Consider the following 20,310-nt stretch of genomic DNA (forward strand, 5'->3'; position numbering starts at 1 on the left):
GTCATGTCTGCCCATCCAGCAAACCCGATCCCTTGGAATCGGCAGCTGCGATACCAGGGACTACGAAGGAGTGGTACCTGGAGGCTGCCTGCAGCTCAAGCCTAACTCCACCTTCAGGAGCTCCAGTGAACACCGGGTAGCCGCTTAGCTACGCCCCCCCCATGCAAGCCCAGCCCCATGGCGCAGGGAGTCCACAAACCACATGCGCCACATGAGAGCGTGACAGTTTGCTCAGGCTATGGATCCCATTGATCCCAAGATCCCCCAAGCCTCAGAGTTGTACCAAGAGCTGACCCATCAGCGAGAGAAAAAATGTTGTCATATCTACAGAATGTGAATACCCAGTTGGATGTTCTGACCACGGAAGCTTCTTACGCTCCAGGTCAAGTTGCTGCAGCTACGGCAGAGTCTACTCTGCCTGCAACCTACTCTTCCAGAGTTAATCTTTGTTTATCAGCTCCACCACGATTCAGTGAAGACACTAAAGCCCCTGTCTCACATAGCGAGATCGCTGCTGTGTGACGGTTTTGGTGACGCAACAGCGACCTCACCAGCGATGTCGCTATGTGTGACACTTTGCAGCGATCAGGCCCCTGCTGTGAGGTCGCTGATCGCTGCAAAGTGTCCTGGACCATTTTTTGGTTGTTGCCCTCCCGCTGGTCAGTGCTGTGGATTGTTGAACCATTGCACCATGCACTATGAACTTTTGGCCCATCAGTTCCCATCTGATCAGGTTAAAATGAGATTCCTGATGTCCCACCTTGCTGGAGAAGCCCTAGCATGAATTAACTCCTTGTTGGAGAAAGGGGATCCTTACACCATGGACCTACAGGCCTTCCTTGTGGCCTCCGAAAAGTCTTTGATAAACCTGGTCGTGCTTCCTCCATTGCATCTTTTATTCTCAGCTAGAATTGTCTGTCAGCCAGTATGCTGTCTAGTACCGCACCTTGTCTTCCGAACTCAGATGGAACAAAGAAGCATTGGTAGATGCCTTCTGGGACGATTATCCTGAAGGATCAAGAATGAATTGGCTGATCGTGACATCTAAGCCACTCTAGATGAATTAATCTCCTTGGCAATCCGAATCGACCTCAGGTTTAAGGAGCGTACCAAAGAGGTGATGCCTAAAAGGAAACAGTCGCATCTGTCTCAGTGTTTCCAAAAACTGCTTTTGTCTCAGCTTCCGGAAACAGCCAATCTCACACACCCATGCAAATCGATCAGGTTAGGCTGGCAGAGCGGCAGCTGGACTGTGTTGTGACAAGGGAGTGTGCTTCAGCTGCAGTAGAGTGGAACACTTTATTCATGCCCTATATAGTCTTAATATGATCCTGTGCCTGTGGTGGATCTGGCAGTACCCGAACCCTGAAACCACATTGGCGGTACCTGAACCATTTCCTGATAAACTGTCTGTCTGAATGTGAACCTATCTCCAAGACCCACGTTATCTGGACTGTCCATTAGTCTCTGAATCCTGCTCATCAGTGACTACAATCACGTCTCCCGATCCAGCGAGTCCGACCCCTTGGGATCGGCAGCTGTGGTACTGGGGACTAGTGTTGAGCCACCCCCGTAGTGTTCGAGTTCGGTTCGGTTCGTCGAACACCCGTGTGTTCGTCGAACTGTTCGTCGAACTGTTCGTCGAACACCTTCGAACACCGTTAAAACCAATGGCAGGCAAACAAAAACACATAGAAACACATAGAAAACACCTTCAAAGGTGTCCAAAACCTGACAAACTGCTCAGAAGACACAACTAACACATGGAAAAGTGACAAGTACATATAGTCATGCGAAAAGAAAAGAGGTGGAGGAGTAAAAGGAGGGGGAGACACAGATATAGGCATGTCATGCCCTTTTAAAATCCAAAAAGTGAGAAGCCGAGACGGCCAGTCCGCTCCTGCCCGTGCCACCTCCGTGTCGCCGGGTTTGTGCCAGAGCCGCGGTGAACCCTGACGGCCAGCCCCCCTCTCCCAATACTGGTGCCTGTCCGCTGGTGGGTCGAGAGAGCCCCCCTGTGGTGGAGGCAGCTCTAAGCTTTTTAATTTAAATTGTCCCTCTAATTTGAATGAATACACTTTAAATCCATTTACAAGGATCTATTGGAGGGCAAGTCTCATGCCAGCAGCCACGTAATTCCAGCTCCAGTAGCGTCCACTAAAGCTGCTGCAGTTAAAAAGCTTTTATAAGGATCGAGCTCGGCTGTCCACCGCAAGGCATCCTAGTGCCAGTCCCAGCCCCTATGCCTTGGGGTGCCTCCTGATGCTCTTCACTAAGTATCCCGTGGTCCCGAAGCATTTCCTTTGAAAAAATTAAGTGTCCAAACTACAGGTGGTGTAGCTTGCTTAACAGCCGGGATAATCCGCTGACTAGCAGACACAGCTACTAGGCACAAAGTATTTCCTGGGCTAGATGCAGTTAAAAATTTGTAAGTAGATACTCTCGTTGGATGCTGAGAAAGCATTCCATAGAGTCTCCTGGCACGCCATATATGATTCTCTTAAAAAGCTTGGGGTAGGGGTCTAGGGGACCCTTTTATAGCCAAAATCACGGCCCTGTATCACAATACGTCACCTAGGCTGAAGATAAATGGAACTGTAGCACCGAGGGCTCGGTTGCTACAGACGTATTGCACCTCACCCAGAGGTGTGATATCTCACTCTCAGATAAGGATGGAGTGTGGATCAGGACCCGACACCTGCATGCATTACACCACATTGCCGTGGGGCAGGGCGACCAATATGCCCCTGAGATGGGCACGACAGTCCCTGTCCCTGGCTGGAGTGGGGGGAGGGAACACTGAGGAAGGGGAACCCTGCAGTGCAGGAGCAGGGAGGAAGCAGTTCCTGGGTGCATTGAGAAGGGAGTATAAAAGGTGGGCACCATCTTAGTTCAGTGCAGAGAAGTCTGAGCAGAAGTGGCAGGGAGCAGGGGCTCTGCATGAGCTCTGCTCCGGAGGCGGGCCTAGTAACAGAGGCCCAGGCCTGCAAGAGGGAGAAGGAAGGAAGAGGAGCGGAGAAGGCTCCAGGAACGAGGAATGAAGGGATCCCAGGGGTGCGGACGGGCGAGTCGCCACCGCACGCCCGAATCCACCTGCGTGGAGGGGTCAGGCCAAAGGGGGAGACCGGTCCCCGAACTAGTGGAGGCAGGAAACGACCCTCAGCTAGAAACCGGAGGCTCTGACATTTTATGTGGCGCAGCCCCTTGCTACACCCGCTAGGAAGGCACCACATAGGGTCAGGGAAACTGGCGCCAAGTTTACCAAGAGGAGGCCCGAGGCAGCCGGACAGAAGTGTTGGTAAGAAAGGCCAGACAAAGGACACACAAAGGGGGTCCTGTGAAGCGCTCCAAAGTTATCTGGGAGTTGTCTGAGCCCCTCACCTGGTGAGCACAGTACGACGTGGGCAGCCGTTACCTGCAGACGTGGTCTGGATAATAAGAACTGTGAGTAAAGGCCCTGAACTGCATCACTGACTCCGTGTTGTTACTGCTGCTGCCCTGCACCATCACCCCAATCCTCCGCATACACTGCCCTGAGGCTATACTCCTCCCGTGGGGAGTTATGCTACGCTCTGCTGCACCCACAACACCAGCCTTAGCGGTCTGCCCTGTAGCGGCGGTTCACTCTGACCGCAATCCACAGGTGGCGTAGTCGGACATTTAAACATCAAAACAACATAAATAGTTCCGCCACTGGTTTGACCGCCCTGAGCCACGGAACCGGATCGCCGCCACGAAGACTACAACCACCAGCATCCACCAAAAAGGGTCCGGCTCTGGGTGTCCCAAGGCCCAGGGGGTGCGTCAGAACATTTTCATCACCTTTCACAATCACCAATGGGACAAGGCAGGGATGTCCTCTGTCCCCTCTCTTATACATCCTAGTGACGGAGCACCTGCTCTCATCAATTCGCCATAACCCCAATATTAGGTGGATTGAGGTGGGAGGCACCGAGTACAAGTGCTCTCTATTTACTGATGATGTCCTAGTATATATCACTCAATCACATATATCCATCCCTGCTGTTATGGCTGAAATAGATCACTTTGTTACATGGTAAAATTTTAAAATCAATGCAGCGAAGTCTGAGGCCCTCGATGTCTCCCTCCCTAAATCCATATAGGATTCCATCCAGTCCAACTTTCCCTTTGCCTGGCCCTCACAGGGTATCAAATACTTAGGAATTCCTATTCATAGAGACCTCTCCCATCTATGTTATCTTAATTTTGGGCCCTTTATTGAACAATTCCATACAGACCACGGTTGGCAAGTTAGAACTGTAAGATTCACTACGTGAACCACTGGTGTTTTGTGGAAAAGCACATGTACACCGCGTTCCAAATTATTATGCAAAAAGTGTTTAGGAGTGATAAGGGAAGAATTTGTTTGTTTGTCAGTTAAACTCATTGATGGTGATGTGTGTCAGGGCTCTTTATATCACTGTAAGCAATTGCAGACACCTGTGCTAATTAGTTTGGCAGGTGTGTCCAATGAAAGGCAAGACTACTTAAGAAGGCTGTCTCACATTATTAAGCAGCCTACATTTTCTGCCAAAATGGGAAAGAAAAAGGATGTGTCGGCTGCTGAGAAGCAACAAATTGTGGAGTGTTTAGGTCAAGGCATGACTACAATCAACATTGTGCGATGATCAGGATGAAGTGTCTTGGCAATCAAGAAGTATGTAGCTGATTCACAGTACACACGTGTGCGTGCTGATAAGGGCAAATTGAGGACTCTTTCCTACAGGCAATTACGTCAGGTTGAAACAGCAGCGGCAAAAAAGCCTTGTCATAGCAGCAGACAAGTTTTTGAAGCTGCTTGTGCCTCCAACGTCCCCCGAACAACAAGATGCAGGGTCCTTCAGAGGTTTGCAGCTGTGCATATGCCATCCTGTCGACCTCCTCTATCCACTTCACACAAGCAGAAACGGCTCCAGTGGGCCAAACATTACATGAAGACTGATTTCAAAACTGTTTTGTTCACGGATGAGTGCCGTGCAGCGCTCGATGGTCCAGATGAATGGAGTGGAGGATGGCTGGTTGATGGACACCCCACGCAAACACGGCTACAGCGCCAACAAGGAGGAGGTGGAGTAATGTTTTGGGCTGGAATCATGGGGAGAGAGATTGTCGGCCCCTTTAGGATCCCTGAAGGCGCTAAAGATGAACTCCATAATGTATGTGGATTTTCTCAAACAGCACTTCCTGCCATGGTTCAAGAAGAAGAACCGTGTATTTCACAGCAAGATCATTTTTCTGCATGATAATGCACCATCTCATGCTGTACATAAAACATCTGCATCTCTGGCTGATATGGGCATAAAAGGGGACAAACTTATGGTGTGACCCCCATGCTCCCCTGACCTCTACCCCATTCAGAACCTTTGGAGCATCATTAAAAGGAGTGTCTATGATGGCGGGAGGCAGTTCACATCTAAGCAACAGCTCTGGGAGGGTATTCTGTCCTCATGCAAAACAATTGAAGCAGAAACCATCCAAAACCTGACAAATTCAATGGACGAGAGAGTTCAGAAGCTCCTTTCGAACAAGGGGTCCTATGTGAAAATGTAACATCACCTAGAATAAAGTTTTGAGTTGAAAACTGTTTGATTTCAGTTTCTAACAACCTGCTAATGCTTATAATTTCAAAAATGACCATTTTTTTGGTCTTTATTAAAATGAAAAGGTTGATCGAAAAGTTTGGGGGATCTAAGAGTGTGGCAACCCAGTAGTCATGATTACTTCGAATTCTGACAATATGAGGGTCATGCTGCAGGTAGTGCAGCAAGAAGGCACTTATGTGTCTTGCGCATCTCGGAGCCCCAAAATTATTTTACGGGCTAGATGCAGCTAAAAATTATTTTTAATTTTAAATCTGGTGAAGCTTATTATAGATGGCCTAATAGGATCAGTGCTGCACACTGCTACAAAGCCCAAATTATTTTCCAGTCAAGATACAGATAAACATGATTAGTAATTTGAAAGCTTAAAACGGTTGGTAGGGTGATTTTAACCAATCATCAAGCTTTTACTCTCCCCAGGATGACACAGGGGTAGAAAAGTCGTTTCGGATCCATGATTTGTTCATCTTTATGAACGTGAGTCTGTCTACATTATCAGTGGAGAGCCGCGTGCGCTTATCTGTCAGCACACCACCAGCAGCGCTGAACACACGTTCAGACAGAACGCTGGCTGCGGGGCATGACAAGATCTCCAAGGCGTAAGTGGCTAGCTCCGGCCATTTATCCAGATTGGAAGCCCAAAAAGAGCAAGGGTCCAGTGACACAGTCGTGGCTTCAATGTTTACTTGGAGATACTCCTGTACCATCGTCTCTAGGCGTTGACTATGTGTCAGACTTCTTGTCTCCTGTGGCCTTGCAAAGGATGGGCTAAAAAAGTGGTGAAATGATTCCGCAAAATTGATGTTACCAGCAGATACTGTGGTTCTGTTACGGTTTGAGTGCTGAACACTTGACGGTCCCACGGTTGGCAAGTTGGAACTGTGAGATTCACTACGTGCACCACTGGTATTTTGTGGAAAAGCACATGTAAGATTCTGCAACAGTCTCTGCTGATACTCCTGCATGCGTGCATCCCTTTCTATGGCAGGAATAATTTCTGCAAATTTACTTTTGTACCGGGGATCTAACAGTGTGGCAACCCAGTAGTCAGGATTATTTCTAATTCTCACAATTCGAGGGTCATGTTGCAGGTAGTGCAGCAAGAAGGCACTCATGTGTGTTGCGCATCCAGGAGCACCAAGTCCCTGTTGTGTTGGTGGCGAGGTAGCAATCATGCTTCCTTCCTCTGTCCTCTCCCCCCAACCTCGCACAACAGAAATGTGATCAAGGTCTCCCTCATCTGATGAGTCTTCCATCAGTTCGTCCTCCACTTCTTCCTGGGCTCCTGCACCTTCCTCACTAGTTTGGCTGCTACCATGCGCCCTGGTAAAATCATCTCCCCCACCCTCACATGCCTGCCGCCTTGGTGCTGCCGACCGTCTGGACCTTGCAGATGTTAGCCCTTCCGCATACAACTCCTCCTCATCTACTTCCTCCACCTCCTCTTGTGCCACCACCTGACTCCGAATTCTGTTTAACATGTGCTCCAGCATGTAAATCACCGGAATAGTCATGCTGATAATGGCATCGTCAGCACTAAACATCTTCGTCGCCATTTCAAAACTGTGCAGAAGGGTGCATAGGTCCCTGATCTGAGACCACTCCTCCAGCGTGATTTGCCCCACCTCTGAATCTCGTTGGCCCAGGCTATACGTCAGAACGTATTGCACCAGGGCTTGTCGGTGCTGCCACAGTCGCTGCAACATGTGCAGAGTTGAATTCCACCGGGTAGGCACATCGCATTTTAGCCGGTGAAGTGGCAGGCCCAACGACTTCTGTAGAGATGTAAGTCGCTGAGCTGCGGGATGCGAACGGCGGAAGTGAGCACACAGCGACCGTGCCCTCTGCAGAAGGCCATCTAGTCTGGGATAGTGGGCTAAAAATTGCTGGACAACCAGGTTCAACACGTGAGCCATATAAGGCACGTGTGTGACATTGCCCCGGCGAAGGGCCGCACCCAGGTTTGCAGCATTGTCGCACACGGCCTTCCCTGGTTTCAGGTCCAGTGGAGACAACCATTCATGAAATTGGTTCTCCAGAGCTGACCACAACTCCTCAGCTGTGTGACTCACATTTCCCAGACATTTCAATGTAAAAACCGCCTGATGACGTTGAGCCCTACTGCCAGCATAGTAAGGAGGTGTGCAGGATCCCTTCTGCGCAGTTAGAAAGCTTGTGGCATGACCAGACAGGCTTTGGGTGCAGGTGGAAGACCGAGAGGAGGTTGAGGAGGCAGAAGCAGTGGAGGAACTTTGACATAAAGAGGATTGACGCACAACTCGTGGGGACGGCAAGACTTGGACAGCAGCCCCTTGTCCTGCTGTCACCATAGTTACCCAGTGCCCAGTCAGCGACATGTAACGCCCCTGTCCATGCCTACTCGTCCAAGTGTCTGTGGTGAAATGCACCCTGTCACACACAGAGTTTCTCAAAGAAGCGGTGATGTTGTGTGCGACATGCTGGTGGAGCGCAGGCACACCTTTCTTTGAGAAGTAGTGCCGACTGGGCATCTGGTACTGGGGCACGGCGACGGACATAAGGTCTCGAAAATCCTCTGTGTCCACCAGGCGGAAAGGCAGCATTTCTGTAGCCAAGAGCTTGCAGATGGTGAAATTCAACCTCTTAGCTTTCTCATGGCTAGGAGGAAATGGTCTTTTACTTGTCCACATCTGAGGGACCGAGGGCTGGCTATTGTGCTTAGACGGGGTTTATAAGGGTGTCCCCGGCAAACTGCCGGTCTGTGAGGAAGATGCAGGCGGACATGTTAGGTTGCCTTGATCCAAAGGTGGTGCTATCGATGTCGGACAGCGCTCAAGACCAGCTGGTGTTACCACCTCCAAAGAAAATGATGACCTGCCAATCACGCTGGCTGTTGCGGGTAAAGAGGTGGCAGGTCTGCGCCCCAAAACAGGTGTGACTGCTGTCCCCCCAGTCACAGAGGATGAAGAGGCCGCGGATGCACAAGATATGGCAGACGGTGGTTGGCCCGGCCGGCTAGACCGCATTGTAGCACACTGAGCTTCCCACTGCAACTTATGCTTCATGTCCATGTGCCGGTTCATGCATGAAGTACTCAAACTATGTATTTTTTGGCCTCTACTTAGCTTTTGCTGACAAATGTTACAGATAACACGAGTTGGGTCATCTTTATCGATCTGAAAAAATGCCCAGGCTATGCAAGGCTTAGCACCCATGCGACCTGAAGAGCCACCACGACTTGTGGTGAGAGGCAGAGTTGTGTTTGAGGATGCAGTTGTTGACGTGCTTCCAGTACTACGTCTCTGTCCAGGAAGGCGCAACCTGACCTCGTCGTCACTAGCATCTTCCTCCACCTCCTCTGCTGACCTCATCTCTTTGCTGACTGTGGGTTGACAGTAAGTGGGATCTCCGACCTCATCATCATCACCCTGTGCGTTATCACACCCGTCGTCCTCAGAGCCAACCTGTTCCTGCCCTGACAAAAAACTAAAGTTGTCGCTCCAATCAGGTATTTGAGTCTTATCATCGTCTTCCTCATTGTCTCCACCAACAGGAGTTACAGTTTGGGAATGAGGGTCTACATTATGGTCAGAACCTTCTGCGTCTGGTCCTGGATCCGACTCATAAAGATTCTGGGCATCAGTGCAGATCATTTCCTCGTCTGGATTCACAGAAGCGCTGGAGTCGACCTCTGATTCCCAGGCTATAGTATGAGTAAACAGCTCTGCAGACTCAACCATCTGTTCTACCTCATACTCAGACGGGCAGCTGGAGATTTGGGAGCTGTGAGGAAGCAAGTGCGATTTGGGTGACACCTCTGAGGACTGGAGTATTTGTGATGTTGAAGTTGATGTGGAGGAGAGCCCACTTAAAGGAGCACTTGATATCCGTTGAAGCACCTGCTGTTTTTGTGCCTCATCTGGAATTTGTAGCGATTGGCGTGGCCGTAAGAAAGGGATCTTATCACATTGTCCGCTAAAAGAAGTAGACATTTTAGTTTGGCTGGAAGATGGTCTTTCTTCTGCACCTACCCCACGGACACAACCTTTTTTCCCCTTCCCAACACGCCTATTCCCCTTTCCACCAGCAGCAGGCCTTTTTCCACTCATTTTGGTGGTTAACTAATTCACAACTCTGGAGTTGTTTGCACAAAAAAACAATGGATGGTAACCGAGCAGAGCTGAGTGGCCAAACTGTGGTATTAGGCCAAAACTATTGGCTGGGTTAGATGCAGAAAAAAATTATTTTTAATTTGCAACCTGATGGAGGTCAGTATAGAAGGACTAATAGACCAAGTCCCACACACCGCTAGAAGCCCAAATATTTTTTCAGAGCTAGATGCAGAAAATTTTTTTATTCAATTTGCAACCTGATGGAGGTCAGTATAGATGGACTAATAGACCAAGTCCCACACACTGCTAGAAGCCCAAATATTTTTTCAGAGCTAGATGCAGAAAAAAATTATTTTTAATTTGCAACCTGATGGAGGTCAGTATAGATGGACTAATAGACCAAGTCCCACACACCGCTAGAAGCCCAAATATTTTTTCAGAGCTAGATGCAGAAATTTTTTTTATTCAATTTGCAACCTGATGGAGGTCAGTATAGATGGACTAATAGACCAAGTCCCACACACTGCTAGAAGCCCAAATATTTTTTCAGAGCTAGATGCAGAAAAAAATTATTTTTAATTTGCAACCTGATGGAGGTCAGTATAGATGGACTAATAGACCAAGTCCCACACACTGCTAGAAGCCCAAATATTTTTTCAGAGCTAGATGCAGAAAAAAATTATATTCAGTTTGCAACCTGATGGAGGTCAGTATAGATGGACTAATAGAATGATGCTATGCCCAAAAGATTTTACTTCACTAGGTGCAGTAAAAAAATTGGTATTCTATACACAGGTGGTATATCTTGCAACACAGATAGGCTACTCCACTGACTAACACACTCTGCAATAGGCCAAAAAGGATTAGCTTTGCTAGATTCAGCCAAATGCTGTGAAAAAAACTTGCACAGCACTGACACAGACCTGCCTGGCAAAAACTGATAGGAACTGATGTAACCTAGTCCTGAAAAGGACTCCAATTACAATTAGTCTTTACTCCCACAATCTATCTATTTAAGAGCACAGACCTGCCTGATAAAAGTCGTAGGAAATGCTGTAACCTAGTCCTTAAAAGGACTGCAATCACAACTATTCCCTACTCCCAAGCTATCTGTATATTTGTGCGAAAATTGGCTTGAAATTAACAAGGTATAGCGCACACAGCAACAGCGGTGCCGTCTAACACGCAGCTGCAGCAGTGAGAAAATGGTGGCGACGGGGAAAATGGCTTGGTCTTATAGGGCAAGGACATGTGACATACACTGCCAATCACACATGCCCTTGCTTGTGTGAAAAAAAGCACTTCGCTCCGTGTGTGCGCTGCTGATAGGCTGACAGATTGCACCTCCCCACTGCAAATGCGGGAAAGAGAAAAAAAAATGGAGATCTTCATTGTTCCTGCAGAGATCCATCCCCTGCCCCTCCCCCCGCCCCGCTGTACACTCAAACTGCGTATTAACATTAATTTTCATCATTACTGAGAAAAAATCCAGTTATGATTTTGGTGCACGAACAGTTATCGAACATAACCTCGAACAGCCGAATTTTTCTCAAATTGTTCGTGTTCGCCGACCGGCTCGAACACCGCCCAAAACAGCTCGAATTTGAGATTGGCGAACAGTTCGAGTAGAACAACGCTCATCTCTACTGGGGACTACCTGGGAGTGGTACCTGGTGGCTACCTGCAGCTCAAGCCTGACTTCACCTGCAGGGGTTCCAGTGAACACCAGGTAGCGGCTTAGCTACGCCCTTCCCAGGAAAACCCAGCCCTGCGGCACAGTGGGTCCATGAATCATGTGCACCACCTGCAAACGTGACACTTTTGGTCACTTGGAAAGCTGGACCTCTCTTCCGTTCCTCCTGCTGATCACACTGAAGATGTGAAGCCTAAATGGTGCCAGAAGTGCCCAGTATTCCACGCAAAGAAGTGAAGACTGGCTGCCACAAATAACCCACAATACTCCAGAATACTCTTGCATATTTTGTCTGTCACCTTATTAGGCCTATGAATGGAACAAATGGTGAACAGTTATCACTCTAGGAAGGGTAAACCCATACTCTATCAATAGCCACGTACTGTTTTTCACAAAAAGTAACAGCCCCAATTACTGAGAAAAACCACAGGTTATGTATTACAAGATGCCACAGCTTATTAGAGATAGGATAAGAGAGGGAAGTAGCGTAATCATTTTTCATAATATCTGGTACTTATCTTTTCTAATGGGTGAGGTGAAGCTCATGGAGGTTACCAGTCATAGAATAGCCAACACAAGTGTTTGCTTTTTTCCACTTGGATATCACTTTCCAAGCTCAGTTCAACTTCACAACTCTGAAGATATTACTGATGTACTAAGCTACACCCTTGACAGGTCCATCCTTCACCATTCACTTCACCCCAGGTCTACACTACCGGGGTTTCCCTTTCCTTCATAACCTTTTTCTGTTCATCCCACATCAGCAAAAGTCTGATCTATTCTCCCTTTCTCAGTGAGCTTTCATTTTTTGTTTGTAGAGAACTGGTGTCATAGATTCATGGCACTAAAGATGTCCTGCTTAGAAATGGACATTCCCTCACAGTGCCACTGGTATCCTCCATGGTTTCACCTCAAAGGGCAAATGGAGAAGTAGGTGGAAAATATACTGAACATAATGGGGTATGCAGTGACAACTACAGAAGGAGGTAATTTAAAGTAATTATAGTCAAAGAACTATAAGTCAGTGGCAACCTTTCAGACCTTCTTCAGTCCCTAGGTTACTATGGAACCCTAATAGGTACCCTGCTATAGTGTGACTTGGGCCTCCAGTCTAGCTACTTAAAGTTTGTGGCAGCTGTTGTGTGGCACCCCAGGGGTCTGGTTTCCTCAGTAATAGCAATATTACGTCTGGGAGCAGGTGGGAGGTCTCCTGGTGAGGAATCCTATGCATGCCACACCTCCTGCCCAGTCCTGGGAGGGGAAGAACTTCCCCTATATAAAACTGGGGCTGAGGCAGGGTTGGAGAGTAGGAAAAGAGGAGAAGAGGAGTCCCAGACAGAGACATAGTCTGGTCTGGAGAGGAGCAGCTATAGGAAAGAAAGATCAGGAGCTCAGTGGGAGCAGTGCTAAAAGGAGTCAGGGGCTGGAAGCTGTAGAGCTCGCCCTGATTGAAGAGTTCTCACCGGACCCGGAGTCCGAGGCTGTGGGGACTAATCCTTACCCAGCAGCAGAAACCGACCGGCAGGGGATTTCAGGTCCTCTGGCCAAGAAACCCGAAGGCCCGGTCAAACGCAAGGGACCAGCACCGCCGTCGTGAAGCGGAAGCTACCAGAAGGCCCCGAGTCACCGGCCATACGGGTGAGCACCACACGGTACACTCAGGGACGTGGGCTACTTTTACCCGCCTCTAGCAAGGTAGCCAGAAGAGTACAATTAGTTGGGGAGGCCTACAACTCCGCCTGGCCAGGGGAGATCCCATCTGCTCACGGACTGACCAGGCCCCGATCGCTAGCCAGTACTCCGGGAGGGTCTACCTTGGTCATCAGTAAAGACCCTGAACTACACCGCACCGTCTCCGAGTGGTTCCTGCTACCTGCATGCTATTCTGCTACCCCCCTTCAAACACGTCGGCTGCCCTGAGGCCATACCCCTCCCGTTGTGGGTTATACCATCTACGCTGCACAATCGTACCACCGGCCTCAGCGGTCTGCCCTGCAGCGGCGGCCTCATAGCCGCATTCAACGGGTGGCGTAGTCGAACACCGTACCATCTTCTGCTAAACTCTGCCACTCAGCTTGACTCCCTGGGCACGGACCGGGTCACCGCCACGAGACTACTACCCCTATCAGATCCGGCTCCGGGTAGGCTCCCGCGTGCGCAACGCTGCGCGACTCAGGCCCAGGGGCGCGTCAACTTTGGCGTAGTCGGCAGGATTCCGTGCTCGCAACCACCGGGTACTGCGTGCCAGAAAGAAGACTGTTAAACTTACCTGTGGTGAAGATTCCCGCCATCCGGCGCCATCTTCTGCCTTCTTCCCGCCATCCGTGAAGTTTTCCCGCCATCCGGCGCCATCTTCTGCCTTCTTCCCGCCATCCGTGGAGTTTTCCCGCCGTTGGACGCCATCTTGAAGACGCCGCGCGGGAAGAAGAGGGGCGTGGACTCTGAAAGCGCGCGAGAACTGAAGCCCCGCCTCACGTCCGGACGTTGCGTAAGGTCCTGGAAGGAGCCCAGCAGACGCCGACGTCACAGGAGCGCGACGGAAGGTCCTCAACCCTGACGATCCACTGCGGAACCGCGGCCTACGGAAGGGGATCATCGCAAGGTAGGCCACGGTCCACTAGGGGGGAAGAGGATGTCGGATACGGAGGAGAGCTTCACTGCCACAGCCACCGCCAGCGCCGCCGCTGCTGCGGTCATGCCTTTCACCATGCCCTATATCCCGGGGGCAGCTTGGCTACCCCAGTACTCAGGGGAGTCACATACCCTGAATGACTTTAGAGAAAAGCTGGATAGCCTCTTCCAGGTGTACCCCCTCACAGAAGAGCAAAAAGTGAGCATCCTGGTGGCCCAACTAACCGGGGCAGCCCAAAGGGAGGTAAAGTCCTGGCCACCTGGGAGGAGGACTGTCGCAGGAATATTAACCCGGCTGAAGGACACCTTTGATACCCGCACCTCAGCCGAGATTAAGCTTAGATTCTACGGGTGCAAACAGCGAGCACATGAGAATATAAGGGACTATGCACTAAACCTACAAGAGGCCCTGAGAGCCATTAAGCAGACCGACCCTGACGGCGTGGGAAACGAGGACAGGCTGTTGACCGAACAATTTATAGAGGGACTATATTGCAATGCCCACCGAACCCAGTTGCGGGCAATGGCCTTACAGGATCCTCATCTGGACTTTGCACAGTTCAAGGACAGAGCCATCCGGGTGCTCCGAGAACCGGCACCGGGTGGCGTTGTGACCCACAGGCGCCCTACTACCGCTTACCACCAGGAGGCGGCGCCCTTGTCAGCAGGGCCTGTGGGAGCTGACGCGCAGGCTTTGAACAATGACCCGGCTCCAGACCTGCACCATCAGGTCCAAGAGCTAGCTAAAAGAGTTGCTGCGCTAACCCGAACTGTGCAGTCTTTACAGGTTTCTGCTCCAGGGAAGATCCAGCTGGCATCCGGACCGGAGGACATCCCGTGGCGTCGACCAAGGAGGACCCCACCGGCCAGAGGAAGACCCAGCGACCGATACAACGAGGACGGACAACCCATCTGCCGCCGCTGCAATCAACCCGGACATATGGCAAGGTACTGTCCTTTAAACTGGCACAACCTGGGGTAGAGGGCCAACCCCTAGGAATAAGATCACCAGGCCCATCGAACTGGCGTGACAAATACGTGGGAGGACGTCCAGTCTTGCCTGTGGTACTGGATGGCATTCCTATGAGTGCCCTACTTGACACCGGGTCACAGGTCACCACCATCTCGTACGTGCTCTTCAAGCAGTACTGGAATGACTCGGATATAACCCGCTACCCTGACGACGACTTGAGTATCATTGGCAGCAATGGTCAGCCCGTGCCACAGATCGGATTTAAAGAGATGACCATAAAAATCGGTAGAGTCGAACTGGCAGCACAGGGACTGATCATTGTAGACATTGACAAGCGCGAGAGTCACCCAAAGATAACTCTAGGAACTAATGTGATTGAAAATTGTCTTGCAGAGGTGATTTTCATTTTACAACAGGTTGCCAAGAACGCCAGCTCCGGCCAGCAGCGAGTGCTCCAAAAAGAGATTCGGGCACTGATGCGGCGGCAACAGGTGGAACTCTCCGGTGGTGAGATAGGAAGCGTGAGAATGTGTGACCCTTTCCCTATTGCCATGCCCCCGAAAAGTGAAATGATGATTTGGTGCCGGGCAGCTATTGGTCTGAGAGGTAGAGATTACCAGGCAATGGTAGAACCAGTCTACTCAGACAGTAGGCCCACCATTTTGACGGCACGGGGGGTGGTTGATGTACGCCATGGGAGGGTGCCCGTTCGCATAATAAATATCGGGAAGAGGGAAGTATACCTGCCCCGGTATGCCACGCTAGCCAAATTGTATACCATCGACCAAAATTCTGTACAGTCCGTGGAACCCTTGCCTCCATCTCACCCAGAGGAAGGTAACGGCTCTAAGAAACCAATGGAGGACTGGTGTCAGCAACTACATTTGGGAACTGACTCCACTCCCTCACACCAGAAACAGGGAGTCTATCAGGTGGTTCAAGAGTACGAGAGAGTGTTTAGTAAACACCCGTTAGACTTCGGACGAGTAAAGGGGGTAGAACACCACATCCCCACGGGAGACCATCCTCCCATAAAGGAGAGATACCGACCCGTACCCCCTGCACACTACCAACACGCCAAGGGGATGCTTAGAGACATGAAGGAGGCTGGAGTAATCAGGGATAGCTGTAGCCCCTGGGCAGCTCCACTAGTCTTGGTTAAAAAGAAGGACAACACCATGAGAATGTGTGTAGATTACCAGAAAATCAACCGTATCACACACAAAGATGCGTACCCCTTACCAAGGATAGAGGAGTCTTTGGCCGCTTTAAAATCTGCTAACTTCTTCTCCACTTTGGATCTCACTAGCGGGTACTGGCAGGTTCCTGTAGCAGAGGCGGACCGGGAGAAGACCGCATTCACCACCCCGATGGGACTTAGCGAGTTTACCTGCATGCCGTTCGGACTCTGCAACGCACCAGGAACCTTCCAACGATTGATGGAATGCTGTCTGGGACACCGAAACTTCGAGACGGTCCTGTTATACCTGGACGATGTCATCGTCTACTCCAAGACCTACGAGGACCACCTGAAACACCTGGCAGAAGTGTTCGAAGCCCTGGCAAACTACGGCCTAAAGGTGAAACCCTCCAAGTGTCACCTCCTGAAACCAAAGGTGCAGTACCTGGGACACGTGGTGAGTGCTGACGGAGTGGCTCCCGACCCTGATAAGATCACCGCAATTAAGGAATGGCCAAGCCCCTCCAGCGTAAAGGAAGTGCGGCAGTTCCTCGGGTTGGTAGGCTACTACCGAAGATTCATTCCCGGTTTCACCAAAAAGGCAGCTCCTATGCAGGACCTCCTGATAGGCCAGTCCAGGAAGGCCAAGAACCAGAAGCCACCCTTCAGATGGGAGAAGCTGGAAGAAGAGTCCTTCCGCCAGCTGAAGATGGCCCTCACGGGGGATGAAATCCTGGCGTACCCTGATTACATCCAGCCCTTTATCCTCTACACCGACGCAAGTAACATCGGGCTAGGAGCCGTACTGTCCCAGATCCAGCAGGGGAAAGAACGGGTAATTGCTTACGCCAGCCGAAAACTGCGACCCACCGAAAGAAACCCTGAGAATTACAGCTCATTCAAGCTAGAGTTCCTGGCAGTGGTGTGGGCAGTCACCGAACGCTTTAGGCACTACCTCGCCTCTTCCCGGTTCACCGTGTACACGGATAACAACCCGTTGACACACCTGGATACGGCAAGACTCGGTGCCCTGGAGCAGAGATGGATGGCCCGCCTGTCCAACTATGAGTTCACGATCAAATACCGGGCAGGACGCTCCAATACCAACGCGGATGCCTTGTCCAGAATGCCAAACCTACCGGACGTAGGGGAAGATCCAGAGGAACTGGAAGAAGTTGAACTCCCCGCGTTCCACCGTCATGGGACTATCCAGTATTCCCACCGTGTAAGGGGTAAGCAATCTGCTACGTTCAACCCCTTACCTCATTACAACTGGGCGGAAACGCAAGACAGTGACCCCGCCGTCCGACTGGTGAAGGAGATGCTGACTCAGCCAGATGCCCGCCTTGACCCAGACGCTCCGGAGGAGGCCAAGCAACTGTGGGTTGAGAAGAGTCGACTGTTCCTTTACAAGGGGAAGTTGTGCCGCAGAATGGTTAACTCCCGGACGCATGAACTGATCTGGCAAGTAGTGGTGCCAAGAAGAAACGCGGCTATGGTACTGGAGGCACACCACAACGGAGCTGGGCACTTCGGATGGAAGAAGCTAGAGTTCCTGCTGCGCGGGCGGTTCCATTGGGTAGGCATGAGAGGAACCATCGAGAGGTGGTGCAGAGACTGTGGCCCATGCAACCTAAGAAGGAAGGACCGTGCTAGCCAGAAGACTCCCCTGCAGTCCATCGTCACCAAGCAGCCGTTGGAACTGGTAGCCTTGGATCATGTAAAACTGACCCCAAGCAGAAGTGGCTACGTCTATGCGTTAACCATCGTGGATCACTACTCCCGGTTCTTGGTTGTCGTCCCCGTCAAGGACTTAACGGCTCAAACAGCAGCTAGAGCCTTCCAGCAGCACTTCTGCCGTCCACACGGATACCCAGAGCAGGTGCTGACGGACCAGGGACCTGCCTTTGAAGCGGAGGTCTTCCAGGAGTTCTGCACTCTGTATGGCTGCCGGAAGATAAGAACAACACCCTATCATCCACAAACCAATGGACTCTGCGAGAAAATGAACCAGGTGGTGATAGATCTTCTGAAAACATTGCCCCTGGAAGAACGCAGTCTGTGGCCTGAGAAACTGCCTGATCTGGTGGACCTATACAACCACATCCCTGTAGGTTCTACCAACTGTACCCCGGCTTACCTAATGAGAGCAAGACCTGGTAAGCTGCCTGTTGACCTGGATATGGGAGTCCTGACACCCGAGGACACTTCACCAGAAGCAGACTGGGACACGGAGAGGCAGCAGCAGTACCGGAAAGTACAGGAGAGCGTGGAGCGAAGTCTCTGTCAAGCTAGAGAAAGACAGGAGAAGACTTACAACCAGTATGCTCCCGCTGTTCCCCTGGTACCTGGAGAGCAGGTCTTGAAGAGGAAGAGACGGCTCCACAAGTTGGACGACCAGTGGGAGAAGGACCCGTACACCGTACTGCCCTCAAGCCATGAGAACCCGAAAGTCTGCACAATCAGTAAGGATGGAGGAGAAACCACAGCCATTGTATCCCGAGATCACCTGAAGAAGTGTCCCGAACAGCTACGGAACCCTGAAGAAGAACAAGAAGACCCTCGACCCGCAGAGGAAAGGGAAGATATGGTCAGTACTGTGCTCGGAGACTTCCCTCGGTCTTGGACTCAAGTCAATGGCGCTGTTGTGGTACCCGTCCTCACCTTCCTCCAACCAGCATCTCAAGTACCTACGGAGAAACAGGTAGAGCTGGAAGAGCAGCTGGTCCAGGAGGCAGAAGACCCCACACAAGCAGACCAGGAGGATCAACCCTCTGCTTATAGTGAGCCTGCCGTGCCCCTAGTGAGCCAAAGAGCCCGTAGACAGCTGCCCAGTTTACCTTTGACAGCCCCTACACCCTGTAGCTCAGGACCAGTCAGTCAGCTCCGTAGGTCTACTAGGGTCACTAGAGGCCAGTTGCCCGTACGTAGGAGGATTTAAAGTGCTCAAACAGTTTTATTTGTATTTACCTGTTTATTGTTGCTTGTGAATAATTGTGTATTTCTAGTTATTTTATAGGTGTCGTTTATGGATTATCCGGAATCCTTTGTACATATGTTTGGAGCGTAACCCAGGAACGGACTAAAGACTGTTAAAGACTCGGGGCAGGACAGACCCCTACCTGGTTACGGCTCCCTGTTCTTTGGTGAAATGGACACCCTTGTTTTCTTCAAAAACTGCACCCGGTTGCGGACACACCGTGACCATCCTAATGTGTTTTTCTTTATTGTACTGTTTCTGTTTATAACTTGTTATGTTTACAAAAATATGTTTAGTCCCGGAGTACTAAATTTTACTAGGGGGGAATGTGGCACCCCAGGGGTCTGGTTTCCTCAGTAATAGCAATATTACGTCTGGGAGCAGGTGGGAGGTCTCCTGGTGAGGAATCCTATGCATGCCACACCTCCTGCCCAGTCCTGGGAGGGGAAGAACTTCCCCTATATAAAACTGGGGCTGAGGCAGGGTTGGAGAGTAGGAAAAGAGGAGAAGAGGAGTCCCAGACAGAGACATAGTCTGGTCTGGAGAGTAGCAGCTATAGGAAAAAAAGATCAGGAGCTCAGTGGGAGCGGTGCTAAAAGGAGTCAGGGGCTGGAAGCTGTAGAGCTCGCCCTGATTGAAGAGTTCTCACTGGACCCGGAGTCCGAGGCTGTGGGGACTAATCCTTACCCAGCAGCAGAAACCGACCGGCAGGGGATTTCAGGTCCTCTGGCCAAGAAACCCGAAGGCACGGTCACATGCAAGGGACCAGCACCGCCGTCGTGAAGCGGAAGCTACCAGAAGGCCCCGAGTCACCGGCCATACGGGTGAGCACCACACGGTACACTCAGGGACGTGGGCTACTTTTACCCGCCTCTAGCAAGGTAGCCAGAAGAGTACAATTAGTTGGGGAGGCCTACAACTCCACCTGGCCAGGGGAGATCCCATCTGCTCACGGACTGACCAGGCCCCGATCGCTAGCCAGTACTCCGGGAGGGTCTACCTTGGTCATCAGTAAAGACCCTGAAGTACACCGCACCGTCTCCGAGTGGTTCCTGCTACCTGCATGCTATTCTGCTACCCCCCTTCAAACACGTCGGCTGCCCTGAGGCCATATCCCTCCCGTTGGGGGTTATACCATCTA

The sequence above is a fragment of the Phyllobates terribilis genome, unplaced genomic scaffold, assembly GCF_046119375.1.
Source record: "Phyllobates terribilis strain yellow unplaced genomic scaffold, ASM4611937v1 Scaffold_7__3_contigs__length_470593459, whole genome shotgun sequence".
Taxonomy (NCBI): Eukaryota; Metazoa; Chordata; class Amphibia; order Anura; family Dendrobatidae; genus Phyllobates; species Phyllobates terribilis.